General features: G+C 43.9%; 1 protein-coding gene across 1 annotated transcript in view; it reads right to left on the bottom strand.

The window, feature by feature from the left end:
• PELI1 (pellino E3 ubiquitin protein ligase 1) overlaps positions 1-14,242 on the bottom strand; it is a 325,875-nt gene that overhangs the window by 260,684 nt on the left and 50,949 nt on the right. The gene's annotated exons all lie outside the window — the stretch shown is intronic.

Genomic DNA, 14,242 nt, shown 5'->3' with positions numbered 1-14,242 from the left:
GGCCGCTGAACCTGCGCGTCCGGAGCCTGTGCTCCGCAACGGGAGAGGCCACAACAGTGAGAGGCCCACGCACCGGGAAAAAAACAACAACAACAACATAGTGGCCTCATCTCACAAAACAGGGTGTGCGTATATTTAGAGAAATGTAAGATCAAAGGAAAAACTAGATAGGCAGTCTTTTTAAAAATTTATTAATTTTTTTATACAGCAGGTTCTTTTTTTTGTTGTTGTTGTTGTTGTGGTATGCGGGCCTCTCACTGTTGTGGCCTCTCCCATTGCAGAGCACAGGCTCCGGACGCGCAGGCTCAGCGGCCATGGCTCACGGGCCCAGCCGCTCCCAGGCATGTGGGATCTTCCCAGACCAGGGCACGAACCCGTGTCCCCTACATCGGCAGGCGGATTCTCAACCACTGCGCCACCAGGGAAGCCCCAGCAGGTTCTTATTAGTTATCTCTTTTATACATATTAGCGTATAGATGTCAATCCAAATCTCCCAATTCATCCCACCACCACCACTACCCTCCCACCTTCCCCCCCCTTGGTGTCCATCTGTACCATTTTTCTAGATTCCACATACATGCATTAATATACGATATTTGTTTTTCCCTTTCTGACTTATTTCACTCTGTATGACACTCTCTAGGTCCATCCACGTCTCTACAAATGACCCAATTTCATTCCTTTTTATGGCTGAGTAATATTCCATTGTATATATGTACCACATCTTCTTCACCCATTCATCTGTTGATGGGCATTTAGGTTGCTTCCGTGACCTGGCTATTGTAAATAGTGCTGCAATGAACTTGGGGTGCATGTGTCTTTTTGAATTATGGTTTTCTCTGGGTATATGCCCAGTAGTCGGATTGCTGGGTCATATGGTAATTTAGATAGGCAATCTTATCTGATCTGAAGGCTGGGAAAGAGAAAAGTAGAGTGAGGTGAAGGAGGCTAAGTTGAGTCACAAAGTTTGAGCATGGCGGTTTGGAAGGTGCAAAGAAGGATTCAAAGTGCTTTTCCAAATCACTTTTTTTCATTGAAAAATCAATATAATAGTGAAAGAAATTTTTAAGCTTCTGTGATTTCACTAATCTTTAACGGAACTTTAAGAAGAATCTTTTATATATCTATCCCTTCCAGTCTTTGTACCCATAATTATCAATCTTATCTACAAATTTATTCAACTTTAAAAATTTCTAATTATACTTCCCCATATTTCTACATACCTATTGCAGTTGTTGGGAAAGTCATTTAACTCAAAGAGCCTCAGTTTCCTCATCTTTAAAATGTAGCTAATAATACCTACAGGGGTTGTTATTGAGGATTAGCTGAAGTAAAGAGGGTCAAACACTTAGCAGAGGGCCTGCCACACAGTCAGTATAACCCAGAAGCATCCCTTCTCCCTAGAGACTTAAAGTTTCTCCCCAAATCCAGTTCAAGGCCCCTGAGAGTTCAAAAAATCCCCTTCAATTCTGTGAATTCCTAACAATGAACTTCCTCAAGTTTCTCTCTGTCTCCATGCTCATAAGCTATTTCTCATCTGTTCACGTCAATCCAGTAAAGGAGTAAAAAATAAAAGCTTGGGTACATAAATCAATTATGGTATAGTTATAGTTGGTTGATGGATTACTAGACAGCAATAAAAAAGAACAGACCATTGCTACAGGGAGCAATACAGTGCAGCTCATGGTCGTAATGCTGGGTGGAAGATGTTAGACCCAAAATGACACATACTCTATGATCCCATTATACAAAGTTCCAAAACTGGCAAAACTAAGCTATGGTGACAGATGTCATAGTAGTGGTTACTTTAGGGGGAAGATGAATGGGTCACATTGCCAGAAAGCAGAGATCACCATGTTGGTTGCAAACCATTGTAACGCTCAGCCTAGCACACAGCACAGTTCCACGCTCCGGGTGGACACTTAGTGCTTGTGGAATGCATGAATGCGGATGATGACACGTTTGAGATGGACAGTCACCTCGAGTATAGAGAAGTATCATCACTTTCAGGGAAATGGTCTAAGAGGGGCCAGGCTGGTGCCCTCAGGAGTGGTCTTTTTTCCTGGTCTACATACTGATGAGAAATAATTGTTGTGTATGAAAATCCCTTGGATTCTGTGACTGAGTACAGCCATCTTAAGAAAGCAAAGTGGGGCTTCCCTGGTGGCGTAGTGGTTGAGAGTCTGCCTGCCGATTCAGGGGACACGGGTTCATGCCCTGGTCCGGGAGGATCACACATGCCGCGGAGCGGCTGGGCCCATGAGCCATGGCCGCTGAGCCTGTGCGTCCGGAGCCTGTGCTCCACAACGCGAGAGGTCACAACATTGAGAGGCCCGCGTACCGCAAAAAAAAAAAAAGAAAAAAGAAAGCAAAGTGGCCATAGGAGTGAAAAGGAATAAAGATGTGATCTCACTCTTTGAAAGTTCATTCAAAAGAAAAAATACACACACACATAAAGGAGTTAATCACAAGGATATGAAAGAGAAAGAATTTGTAGGGAGGAAATTCATCGACATGGCACTTAAGAGCAGAATCTGAGTTTCTCCTGGGACAATTAGGGTTGGAAAACTGTTCTGCCTGAGAAAGGGAGAAATGTTTGGACACTAGAGAGGACATGGCAGAGAGGAGGGGTGGGGCCAGAGCAATCAGTGCAAGCCAAGCATCCTGCGTTGGCATCTAGCAGATAATTGATAGGACACTAGCTAGAGAAAAATCTGCATTGGCTGGTTGAAAAAATAAGTGACTTCTAGAGCCTTCCCATGAGTTATTGGTCCATTATAGCTTCAGCCAGACCTTTCTCTGCCTCTTTCAAGGCCAACTAGGATAAGAGATCAGAATAAGATCTCATTATAATAGCTTACATTTTTGAGCACTTACTATGTGTTTGGCATAGTTCTAAAATGTTTCATATATATAATTTCACTTAATCTTCACAACACTCCTATAAGATAGGCACTATCTTTATCCCTGTTGTACAGATTAGGAGTTGAAGCACAGAGAGGTTAAGTCACTTACTCAAAGTCACACAGCTGGGGCATATTGGAACCAGGATTCAACCTAGGAATCTAGAAACTACACTCTTTTCTAATCGCTCCTCCTAAAGAAAGGAACCAAATCTGCTTTCCAGTAATGCCATGGCACCAGCCATGCATGTCCACAAGCTATTCCCACAGGTGAGATGTGGACTGTTCCTCTCAGGATGAGATGGGCCAGGAGTAGTCAGGCATTTGGGGGCAGAGGTTGCTTTGTGGAATGAGTTGGAAATGTATAATATGGCTAAAGTCTTGGAGGACATTCCTGGGGGAATGTGGCGTCTAGCTCCTTGTCCCTTTCTTTCCTGTTTTCCATAGTCACCATACCAAAGCACCTCATCATCAAGGCCCTATTTCCCTCACTCTCAGCTAATGGCCTCACCACCTGTTCCACCAAGGAAACAATGTATGAGCCCCTCAACCTCCTGCTCCCGTAAACATACCGGTATCTCCAAAGAGCCCTGGGTCCGTGTGTTCAGCCTAAGAGGACGTGTCCCCTGTCTCCTCCAGGCTTCACCTCCACTCCTGATCCTATTCTTGTTACCTCTGCAGATTTCCCAGCCTTGGCTATTTTCTCTTTGCCCTGGCTCCTTCTCCTCAACCAATAAGGCCTCCCAAATCCTTCCCAACACTAAAAAAAAAAAAAAAAAATCCAACCACCAACTCCTTTTAATTGCTGCACCTCATGAAGGAGGTCCACCGTGGTGTTCCTACTTCCTCAAACCCAGTCCCTCCGCCACCCGCTGCAACCTAGTTTCTGCCCACCACACTGTTCCCTTTACAAATTGTTCCTGTGCCAGGCATGGATGACCTAATCTTATTTGACATCCCTACAGTGTTGGCAGCCTCCTTTGCCTTTTGTGAGTGTGAATAATAGTGTGACAGTAAAGAGTGCTGGCTCAGGAGATGGACTACCTGAATTCAAAGTCCAGCTTCTACCTGTGTGACCTTGGGCAAGTGACTTAATCTCTCTGAGCTGCACTTTCCTCTTTTTTAGAGGTACTCATAATAATGGTAGATTACACAATCAGGTACCTTAGATTAGATGAAATGTGGTACCATCCTAAACAGAGATTAATGGTGTTTCTCACTGTTAAAAGCTTTAGTGACTCTCTTTTGCCTGAAGTATGAAGTCCAGCTAACCTTAGCCACAAATACAGGGCCCACTCCCATCTTCCCACTCTCTCCCCCAATTCCACTGACACCAGATCACAGTGATGACCCAACAAACTACTCTCGCCACTGCAGGGGGCCAGTTCAGAAGGAAATATGGGGGGATGCTGTGCTGTGGCCTCTTTTACAGAATTCAGCAAGCTGGACCTGCGTGCAGAGCTTTACCCCTCCCTGAGTTATGGCTTGAAAATTATTTTTCAACAAGAAATAAAATATTAAATGTTCAGATTTTATCTTACAAAGATAGGACAATTTTGAAATTAAACGGCATTTAAAATTAGGATTAAATATGGGAAAAAAAGAAAAAGATCATGTTTGGGGAAAATAATGTCATTTCATACATGTATAAGTATTGCTCAATATGCAGATATTTCAAACCCATATTTAAATGGTTTCTAAATTTTGTAATAGAGCTGATTTCCACAAGAAATGTAATACTTAATTCAAGTATAATTTTGCAATAAAGATTTGTTATGGTGTTCTTGAACTTGGTTGTTGTTTTTGATTAGTTTTTTTTTTTTTTTTTTTTTTTTTTGCGGTACGCGGGCCTCTCACTGTTGTGGCCTCTCCCGTTGTGGAGCACAGGCTCCAGACGCGCAGGCTCAGCGGCCATGGCTCACGGGCCCAGCAGCTCCACTGCACGTGGGATCTTCCCGGACCGGGGCACAAACCCGTGTCCCCTGCATCGGCAGGCAGACTCTCAACCACTGTGCCACCAGGGAGGCCCGACTAGTTTGTTTTTTACTCTTTATTTTGAAATAATTATAGACACAGGAAATTACAAAAATAGTAAAAGAGGTTTTATGTATTCCTGAGATTGGTTCTTAACAGATGCTATAAACCAATATAATAAAACATGTCAATAACATTTAAAAGTTCAAAGAAAATTTACTAAAGAGGGGTTTTACTCATTTTATATATATTCCTGGGATAAATTCCACTTGGTCACAATGAATTATTATTTTTATGTATTGCTGCATTCCATTTGCTTATATTTTGTTAAGGATTTTTGTGTCTACGTTCACAGGTATATTGTTCTGTCATTTCATTTCCTTAGATGTCTTTGTCAGGTCTTGATATCAGGGTTATGCTGACATCATAAAATGAATTTGAAAACTTTTCCTTTTTCTCCCTTTTTGAAAGAGTTTATGCAAGATTTATATTTTTTTTTTCCTTAATCAATAATTTGCAAGTGAAATCATCTAGGCATAGGGTTTTCTTTGTGGCAAGCTTCTTATAGTGCAATTCAATTTCTTTATAAAACATAGATTATTTAGATTCTCTGTTTCTTCTGTGTCAATTTTGGTAAGTTGTATTTTTCAAAGAATTTGTTCATTTCACCTGTTATCAACTTTATTGGCATAACGTTGTTCACAGTATTTCCCTATTACCATTATAATGCCTGTAGAATTGGGTAATGATAGCCTTTCTTCCATCCCATATGTTGGTAATTTGTATTTTCTCTCTTTTTTAAAAATTGATCAGTCTTGCTAGGACTTTATAAATTTTATGAAACTTTTCAAAGAACCAATTTTCAAGTTTGTTAAAAATCCCTACAGTTTGTTTTCTAATATATTGATTTTCTGTCTTTATATTTATTATTTTTTTCTACTTTCTTTGGGTTTAATTTCCTTATTTGTTTTTCTTTCTAAAGTGATAATTAATTTTAAACCTTTCTTCTTTTTTAATATGATCAGGTTAGTGCTATTAATTCCTCTCTAAGCACTGCTTTACCTGCACCCTACAAATTTTGAAATGTAATATTGAATTTTTATTAACATTCAATTTGAATATTTTCTAATTTCTCTTAAAATTTCTTCTTTAATCCATGGTTATTGAGAAGTATGTTATTTAATATCCAAATATTTAGAATTATTTAGTTATTTTATTAATTTTTAATTTAATTCCATTGTGGTCAAAGAACATGCTCTGTAAGATTTCAATCTTTTGAAATGTGTTAACATAAAACAAGTGTGTAACTTACTTTATAGAAAGCGGAAAGTGGCCATAAAAGAGATGTAGATAAAGTGCCATGGGAATTAGATGAGGGAGAGGGAAATTCCAACTAAAGTTAATCATAGAAGGCTTATGAAAGGAGGTGGCATTTGAGCTAGGTCTTGAAGAATGGATAGGATTAGGAAATAAGGAGTTAGAGGAAGGAAAAACTACATTTATACTCAATTTTCCTTAAAAGGAGAAATTATGATTATCTTTTATGAAACCCAAGACCCCAGAGCACTGCTGGGAAAGTGACTACCAACCTATTGCCCTAATATTCTCCACTAAGTGTTCTTAAAACACCTGTTCCAAAACAACCACTTAGGTACTTTGAACTCTGAATCTGGCCACCTCCTGTGTTAGAAACTTAAGCGGCACCACATATTTTAAACTAGCAATGATAACAACTAGATTTCATAACTTGAAAAGTATTTTTCTTTTCATTTTCAGGATACTCATCATTCTAAGATTTCCTTTTATGCCCACAGGTCTGGGAGTATAAGAAGTAGGATACACTGGGAAGTCTGTATTCCCAGTCATAGCCTTTTCCTTTTGGGGAAGTTTGGAATTCTCATGGCATCATTGGAGAAAAGCTCTACTTGTCACTACAGTCATGTGGCAAGAGTCACTCTTAGAAGTGTCACAGACAAGAGGCAAGTGCCTTGTGGGGATCTATGTCATCTGAAAGTAGCTCCTGGTCAGAGCTCTCTGGGCAAATGAGGCAAATAAGTTTAGGCCTGAGTCCATTATCCTTCAGCCAAGCAACATGTAGGCCACCTTTCAGCTCTGCAGGCATCTTGGGGGCTTACAGCCACCATCTCAGAGCTCAGGGCAGAGATGATGTTCTTTCCTACTTCATATGCCCTAGTCTCCTGCGTAGCGTTTATGGAAGTCCATCAAGTGACTGAGCAGGGCCCAGCTGAGCCTCCATCTTCCCTGAGCTCTGCACTTAGCAGGCGTGGCCTTTACCCTGCACTGCCCTCTCAGAGGTAAGATGGTCGCCCTTATCTTGATTCTTTCTTAGGGGCTGAGCTCCCAGTGTGGCCAGGTTGGTGTGGAATATTTTATCAGATCTACTCTGACATGGTAACACCCACATTCTCGCCTAAAGTTAACAGTCCTGCCAGCCTTGCCAGACATCATGCACTTGCCTGTGTCACAGGTGCCCTGCCGGGGAGGGGGTTAAGGGCTGACCTGGGATAAGTATGAGCCCTTGATAGAAGATTCTCAAAAGACTGAGAAGCTACACCAGTCTATCAAGACCTTCAGTTCCAGACAGAATCATTTAATATAATTCCTAGCAAGAAAAGGGTAATCCAAAATCAGGTTTAGGGTTAGTCCTCTGGGTGTGATGAAACCTATTGGAAAAAATCAGTTTGCTATTTCATTTGATCTTGCTGAAGTCAGTGTCCTCTGGCTAGAGGCTGATTTTGGACACACTAGCATGCCTGCCCACCTGTGACACATTTCAGCCATGTGTTTACAATGAAACCTGCAGCAAGGTCCCCACCTCTAGTGAGCAGCCCCTCCCTGACTTTTGCAATTCCAAGGCTGTAAGAGCTCCCTAACCAGGATGGTGGTGAAGATGAAACTCTCCCCAGAATGCTTCTCTTCAGAGGCAACTGATGCTTTCGTGTCAGAGACATAGACAAAATGTGAGAACAGAAAATACCTCTTCCTCATCTCCAGTGATGGCTTCTGATTGATTTTCAGGCTGAGTGATCTTGACAAAGCCTGCCAGCTCAGTTCTTAACACTGGACAGAAAATAGGCATCTGGTATCTCACCCTCCAAGCGTGGAGCGCAGAATATATGGGGAGTCTCTGGGCTAGAGGCCCCCCGAGGCTGTTATGCCTGGATGAGTCTCAGAGCGTTTAGGGACAAACACTTCAGTCTTGAGTCTGGTGCCTTCTTCCTGATGTGTTGCTTTATGTTACTAGTCCCCCCTTCAACTCGCCAATGACTTCCTTACCTACTCCTCCGTGTTTTCCTCTTTTTGCAGAGGAGGCAAATATTTGAGGACTTCAAGATTTGGAGGCTTTCAGACTCAGCCTGGAAACTAGAAAGAGGCCCAAGTGAAAAACAGAAATGCCTAACTGGGCCCTATGGCATATGTTTGTCAAGAGAGAGGAGGAGGGAATGCTGAGGACCCAAAAGGCCAAGAGAGACCTCCTTGTAATGCCTCCTATAATTTTTGATAACACATTTATATGCCAAGACAAATGCTACAGAAAGACATGTTCCAAATGTAATGGGTTTGACAAGATGGGGTAACGTCAATGTCATACTTGTTTGAGTTGTTTCCAGTATCTTCCCAGAATGTGCCCAGAGCAATAACTATACAACAACTTCATCGAAACAGGAGTGCCCTGGAGTACTCCACCCTCCACTTTAGGGGTTAGGCTTTGTGTATTATCATACATTCCTGACTTGTAATAGAACTCCCTCCTTGTATATAAGATGCTTGGGCTCCAACGTAATTGGTTTGCATTTAAATGCCCCAGTATGATTATATAACCTTGATTCAATTAACAGGTCTGACTTGATTTAAGCCTTGCTCAGGAATGAGCCAGATAGTCATCTAAATAATAATTAGAACAAGACAAACCAGCCTTTCTGGTCTCAAGTGTTGAGGACTGAAGGAACTTCGAAGTCACCAGATGGAATTGAGGATGCAGAGATCCCAAGACTATGCTCACTCACCTTTGAGGTCCAGGGCTAACGGTCTGGGGTTCACCCACAGTGGCCAGCAAGGGATCTGACAATTGCTCCCTCTTTCCAACTCAGCAATGATAAAATGGAGCCCAGGAGAGGTGATGTTGCCAGGCCAGGTTTATTCCATCAGCTGAAAGCGGGGTGAAGACTTAAGTTCAGCACAAAGAGCTGTAGAGTTTATCTCATTCAACCTCCCACCCAGTATAAGAACCTCTGACTGTCATCACACCTCTGCTTGGCCTCTGTGAACAACAGAAAGCCCATTACCTCCACCAGTCTTGGATGGCTCCAACTATGGTAAACTCTTCCTTGTTTTGAGCCCAAACCCACTTTCCTATAACTTTCATCCAAAGATCCTTTTATCCTTATCAATGTCATTTCTTAACTTCCTTTATTCCACTCCTTCAAAATAGATCCTGGATCTTAAAAAACTTGCTCTGCTAAGGTATCAGCAGCTCAGACTCATGGTTTCTTATGAAGCCCAGTCATGGGCCTGCCTTGAATTCTGAATGTTTCGGCAGCCGTACCATTGAACACTACCACAGCCCCAGACCTGGCAGGACTCATGGGAATTAAGGAATCCAGAACTTTGCTGTATAAAGTCATTTGAAGACTAGAACAAAATTGGAGAGGAAAATAAAATAATTAATTAGAGCCTTTGCCAACAGAATGACATGTATGATGAGATAATCTGAGTTGTTTTTCTGAATAGATTTTTGTATCAGTTTGACAGTGTCATTTATGAGTAGTTAAGGATGATATAGTGTGTCTTTCATAATATTAGACATGGATCCCACTGAGGGCCAGTCTGTGGAAGGGGAAGCCAGATAACCCAGTATCTTGATTAGATTTTCCATTTGAAGAGACTAGAATTCATCACAGTTTACACAATGCATGGCACCTGGGAGGCTAGGAGCTGTGTACCTGTCTGCCTTTGCCACCAGAATGTGAAGTCCTTGGAGGCAGGAAGCATGTCCCCTTCATCACTGTACCCTCAGGGTTGGCACAGGTGGGTTCTCAGTAAAGCATCTCTGGCCCAGAGCCTCCATGTGAGAAGGGCTTCGGCTTCTTAGGCGGGGCAGGTGCTGCCTTCAGATTTGGATTTCTCACCACAGGTTCACTGTCAAACCAGAATCCCTTTGCTTTCCACCTCTAGTTGTAAATTACTTAGAAAAATGTGTCTGGGAATCCCATTCTGACATAAGGGGGGTGGGAAAGACAGGCCTCGTGTGCTGGGGTGCTGGTGAGTGCCTGCCGTGGATGATGAACTGGGTTCTGACACTATTCTCCTGTCACCTCCCCCACCTTTTTTCCTGTCTCCCTCTGCTTCCTTCTTCACACTCAGTCCATGGGGCAGGAGAGAAGCCACAGTGTTCCTGGCACCCCCCAGGCTTGCACCCCCCAGGCTTCAATCCTGTCTTTGCAGGTATCAGATAGAGACCCTGGCTTCGAGATAACCAATTTAGGATTCAGCTTAGTCTGGCCCTGTAAGCCAACTAGGGAGAGAAAGTCTATCATGAGTCCTTCACCTATAGACTAAGGAAGAAGGGTCATTATGGGACTATGGATGTCCTCAGGTGGTCTCTTTGCTGGCTTTTGCTCAGAATGACCCTAGTACATGGTGTCTGGGATGACCCCAGGATGGCTGGGTTGAGTCGGCCCTCTGAGAATGAGTGCAGTTGGAATGAAATGGGTGACCAGTTCCATTTCCCATTGTTCTTCCCAGCCAGAGGAAGCGTTGTATAAGATGGCTCTGGTGGTATTAGCCCCCAGTTAATAATCTCCTTGCCTCATCTGCAGAATCATGGCCCTTTACCCACCCAATCTCCCCAAGTCTCTTCCCCCACGCTGTCTCCACTCGTGCTTTACCCTCAGAGTACCTACTCTTTATCCTCAAACACACCATGCTCTTTGACACCATCGAGACTTTACTGTCCCTTGTATCTAAAATAGCTCTCCTCAATCCTCTCCCAGCTGTCTACAGCCACCACTGATGTCACCTTCTTGCTGTAGCTTGCCACAACAAAGCAAAATTAATTCATCCCTCATCCAAATTCCCACAGCAGCACTTTGTCTGTCTATATTGCTTGTCATATGATATGAGAGCATTCATTCCTGTGTCTGTCTCATGGTGGTTGGACAATGCACTCTTTGGAGGAGAGGGATCATTTCGTATTCCTACGAACATCCCTGGGGCCTGGAACACAGGAGGCGCTCCAGGAATGTTGTTGGAAAGTGGTGAGAACAGCAGCATCGGAAGATATTTTTTGTGCTCCAAGGGTCCTGGGAAGCTCCTCGGGACCAGGAACACAGAACAGGCTCCTGAGTGACAGGATCTCTCCTCCCTCTCTTACCACATTCTCCAGAGGGGCTCAGCTTGGGTCCTGCAGGAGAGAGTCAGTCAGTTCTAGTGCAAGGAGGGTGTTCTGGGGGCAGAGTTTGGTTTGGGGGCTCAAAGTGTCCTTTGAAGGAAATCAAGGTTATTTCTCAAATCCATGAGGATGGCTCCCTAAGCAGGAGGTACAGAGAGATGGAGTTGCCATTTATGATCTGGCTGACTTTGAACATGTTACGTAATCTCTCTGAGCCTCAGTATCTTCATCTGTACAGATGGGGAGATGATCATACCTCATGTTGCTGTGAAGATTAATAATTACTATTTATTGGATTTACTGTAGCACTGTGGGCTCTATAAATATCAGCCGGTGAGAAAGCAATAGAGACAGAATCAGAACCACTACACCATATGAAAAGGACATGGAAAAATGCAAAAGACTACACAAATGTTACTACAGTTATTTACTGAAAGCGCATTTAGACTTCAAAACCTTCATCCTGTTCGGAACTGAAACTGGAAAAAAAGACATTTTTCCTGAGCCATGCTAAATAGTTGTTATAGGAAGTACAAAGGTGAGGGGATGGGAAGGACAGCTAGTTGTCCACCAACAAATTGTGCCTCACCTTCCACAGGCTTAATTACTTCTGGGAAGTGGCTACCGAGCCAGGGACTACATTTCCCACCCCCCCTTGTATGTAGGTGGGACCATGTAATAGGTTCTCCTAAGGAATGTGATCAAATGAAAGGAGTCACTTGCAAGTTAAGATGGCTAAGAAGACGGTGTGAAGAACCAAAAGGTAAAAACAACCCAAGTGTCCATTAATGGATGAATGGATAAATAAAATGGGGTTTACACATATCATGGAATATTATACAGCCTTAAAAAGGAAGGAGGGCTTCCCTGTTGGCGCAGTGGTTGAGAGTCCGCCTGCCAATACAGGGGACACGGGTTCGTGTCCCGGTCCAGGAGGATCCCACATGCCACAGAGCGGCTGGGCCCGTGAGCCATGGCCGCTGAGCCTGTGCATCCGGAGCCTGTGCTCCCCAACGGGAGAGGCCACAGCAGTGAGAGGTCCACGTACCGCAAAAAAAAAAAAAGAAAGGAAATTCTAACAGGTGCTACAACATGGGTGAAACTTGAAGACATTATGCTAAATAAAATAATCCAGTCACAAAGGTACAAATATTGTATGTGTCCACTTATATGAGTAGCCAAATTCATAGAGACGGAAAGTAGAATGATAGTTGCCCAGGGCTGAAGGAGAGCAGAGAATGGGGAGTTAGTGTTTAATGGGTATAGAGTTTCAGTCTGGGAAGACGAAAAAGTTCTGGAGATGGATGGTGATGATGGTTGTACAGCAATGTGAATGTGCTTAATGTCACTGAACTCTACATTGAAAAATGGTTAAAATGGTAAATTTAATGTATATTTTATCACAATAAAAAAAAGAAGAGGATGTGATTTCTCTACATCCGCCAGTTAGATGCAGAGGACTTTCAGGTCCTAGGATGGAAAGAGCCACATGATGGAAATAGCCACATGACAAAAAGCCACTTGCTGACTGGGAATCTGGCACTGGACTCTTATGGGAGTGATAAGTAGACTTCTAATGTGTTAAACCACTGAAATCGGGGTTTAACTGTTACAGAAGCCAGTGGAACCCTGACTAACACTACCTGCGGCCGATACTCATGGTTAATGTCACAGCATGATACCACTGCAACACGGTCCTCTGAGAACAAGACACGGTCCTCTGAGAACAAGACGGAGGATGCCTTCAGAGCTTGGCTTGGTTTGGGGATGAGCAGATCTTTCTGCTGAGGGCCCATCTCCAAGTTCAGCAGTTCTCAAAGACTGAATCACAACCCCCTTGGCTATGAGATGGATTCCAAGGACTTTGTTACTAAGGAAACCCAGAGAAGTTTGTCTCCTTGAAAGACACATAACTCATTCAGTGATAGAAACTGGCTGTGGGCTTGGGCTGTAGGAATGCAGAGGAGCATGGAACTGTGATCCTCAGTCAGCCAGGGGCAGACATGGGAACCTGTCCCCACATGCTGTCCTGGCTCAGCCTGCCCAGGGGAAGTGGCTCCCTGTGGCTCCAGTTGGGCAGTAGCTTTAGCTGAGCACAGAATTCAAGGGGCCAGGGATTGTCCTGTCTTGGGCTCAAAGGACAATTGCCAGTGGGACCTGCACCAGGGCTGCTGGCTGTGCCACAAACTCCGGGATCAGCAACAAAAGTCCCAGAAGGCCCAGCCTCAGGGTTAGAGGAAGTGTGAGCAACCAGGACAGGCTTTGGGGCTCAAAAAAGGTCATGGAATCACAAACTGGCAGCAACCATACAAGCTGTTGCCCAGGCTCTGGCCCCTCTGGCTTTGGCAGCCACCCAAGAGCCCTGGGTTTGGCAGTGACTAAGGAGCCCCCAGCCTGAAGGCATGCATCTGAGGTGGCACCAGTGGCCCAAGAGACCAGGAGTGACCACTGGGTTCCAGGTAATCATCCTGGGAACCTGGACTTCTTGGGCTATCACAGGACAAGTGACCTGGGGAAAGAGAGAAGGTCATCCTTACAATAGAGGGGATGGGGCTTCCCTGGTGGCGCAGTGGTTGGGAGTCCGCCTACAGATGCAGGGGACACGGGTTCGTGTCCTGGTCCGGGAAGATCCCACATGCCGCGGAGCGGCTAGGCCCGTGAGCCATGGCCGCTGAGCCTGCACGTCCGGAGCCTGTGCCCCGCAACGGGAGAGGCCACAGCAGTGAGAGGCCCGAATACCGCAAAAAAAAAAAAAAGATAGTTCTGCACAATAGAGGGGATGAAGCTGGAGCCAAAGTAATAGAACTGATGAAAGAGATGCAACTTCATTTCATTCTCAGTTTTGCAAAGAATTTACTGTTCTAATGAATTAGAGCAATTCAATTTTACTCTATAATGCCAATACTCTTACATGCATTCTTCCTGAGCTCCTCAGCTGGAGAGGAAGAGATGG

The sequence above is a fragment of the Kogia breviceps genome, chromosome 11 (assembly GCF_026419965.1).
Source record: "Kogia breviceps isolate mKogBre1 chromosome 11, mKogBre1 haplotype 1, whole genome shotgun sequence".
NCBI classification, from domain to species: Eukaryota; Metazoa; Chordata; class Mammalia; order Artiodactyla; family Physeteridae; genus Kogia; species Kogia breviceps.
The sequence above is the reverse complement of the archived record's forward strand: the minus strand, read 5'-3'. Positions and strand labels throughout refer to the sequence as shown.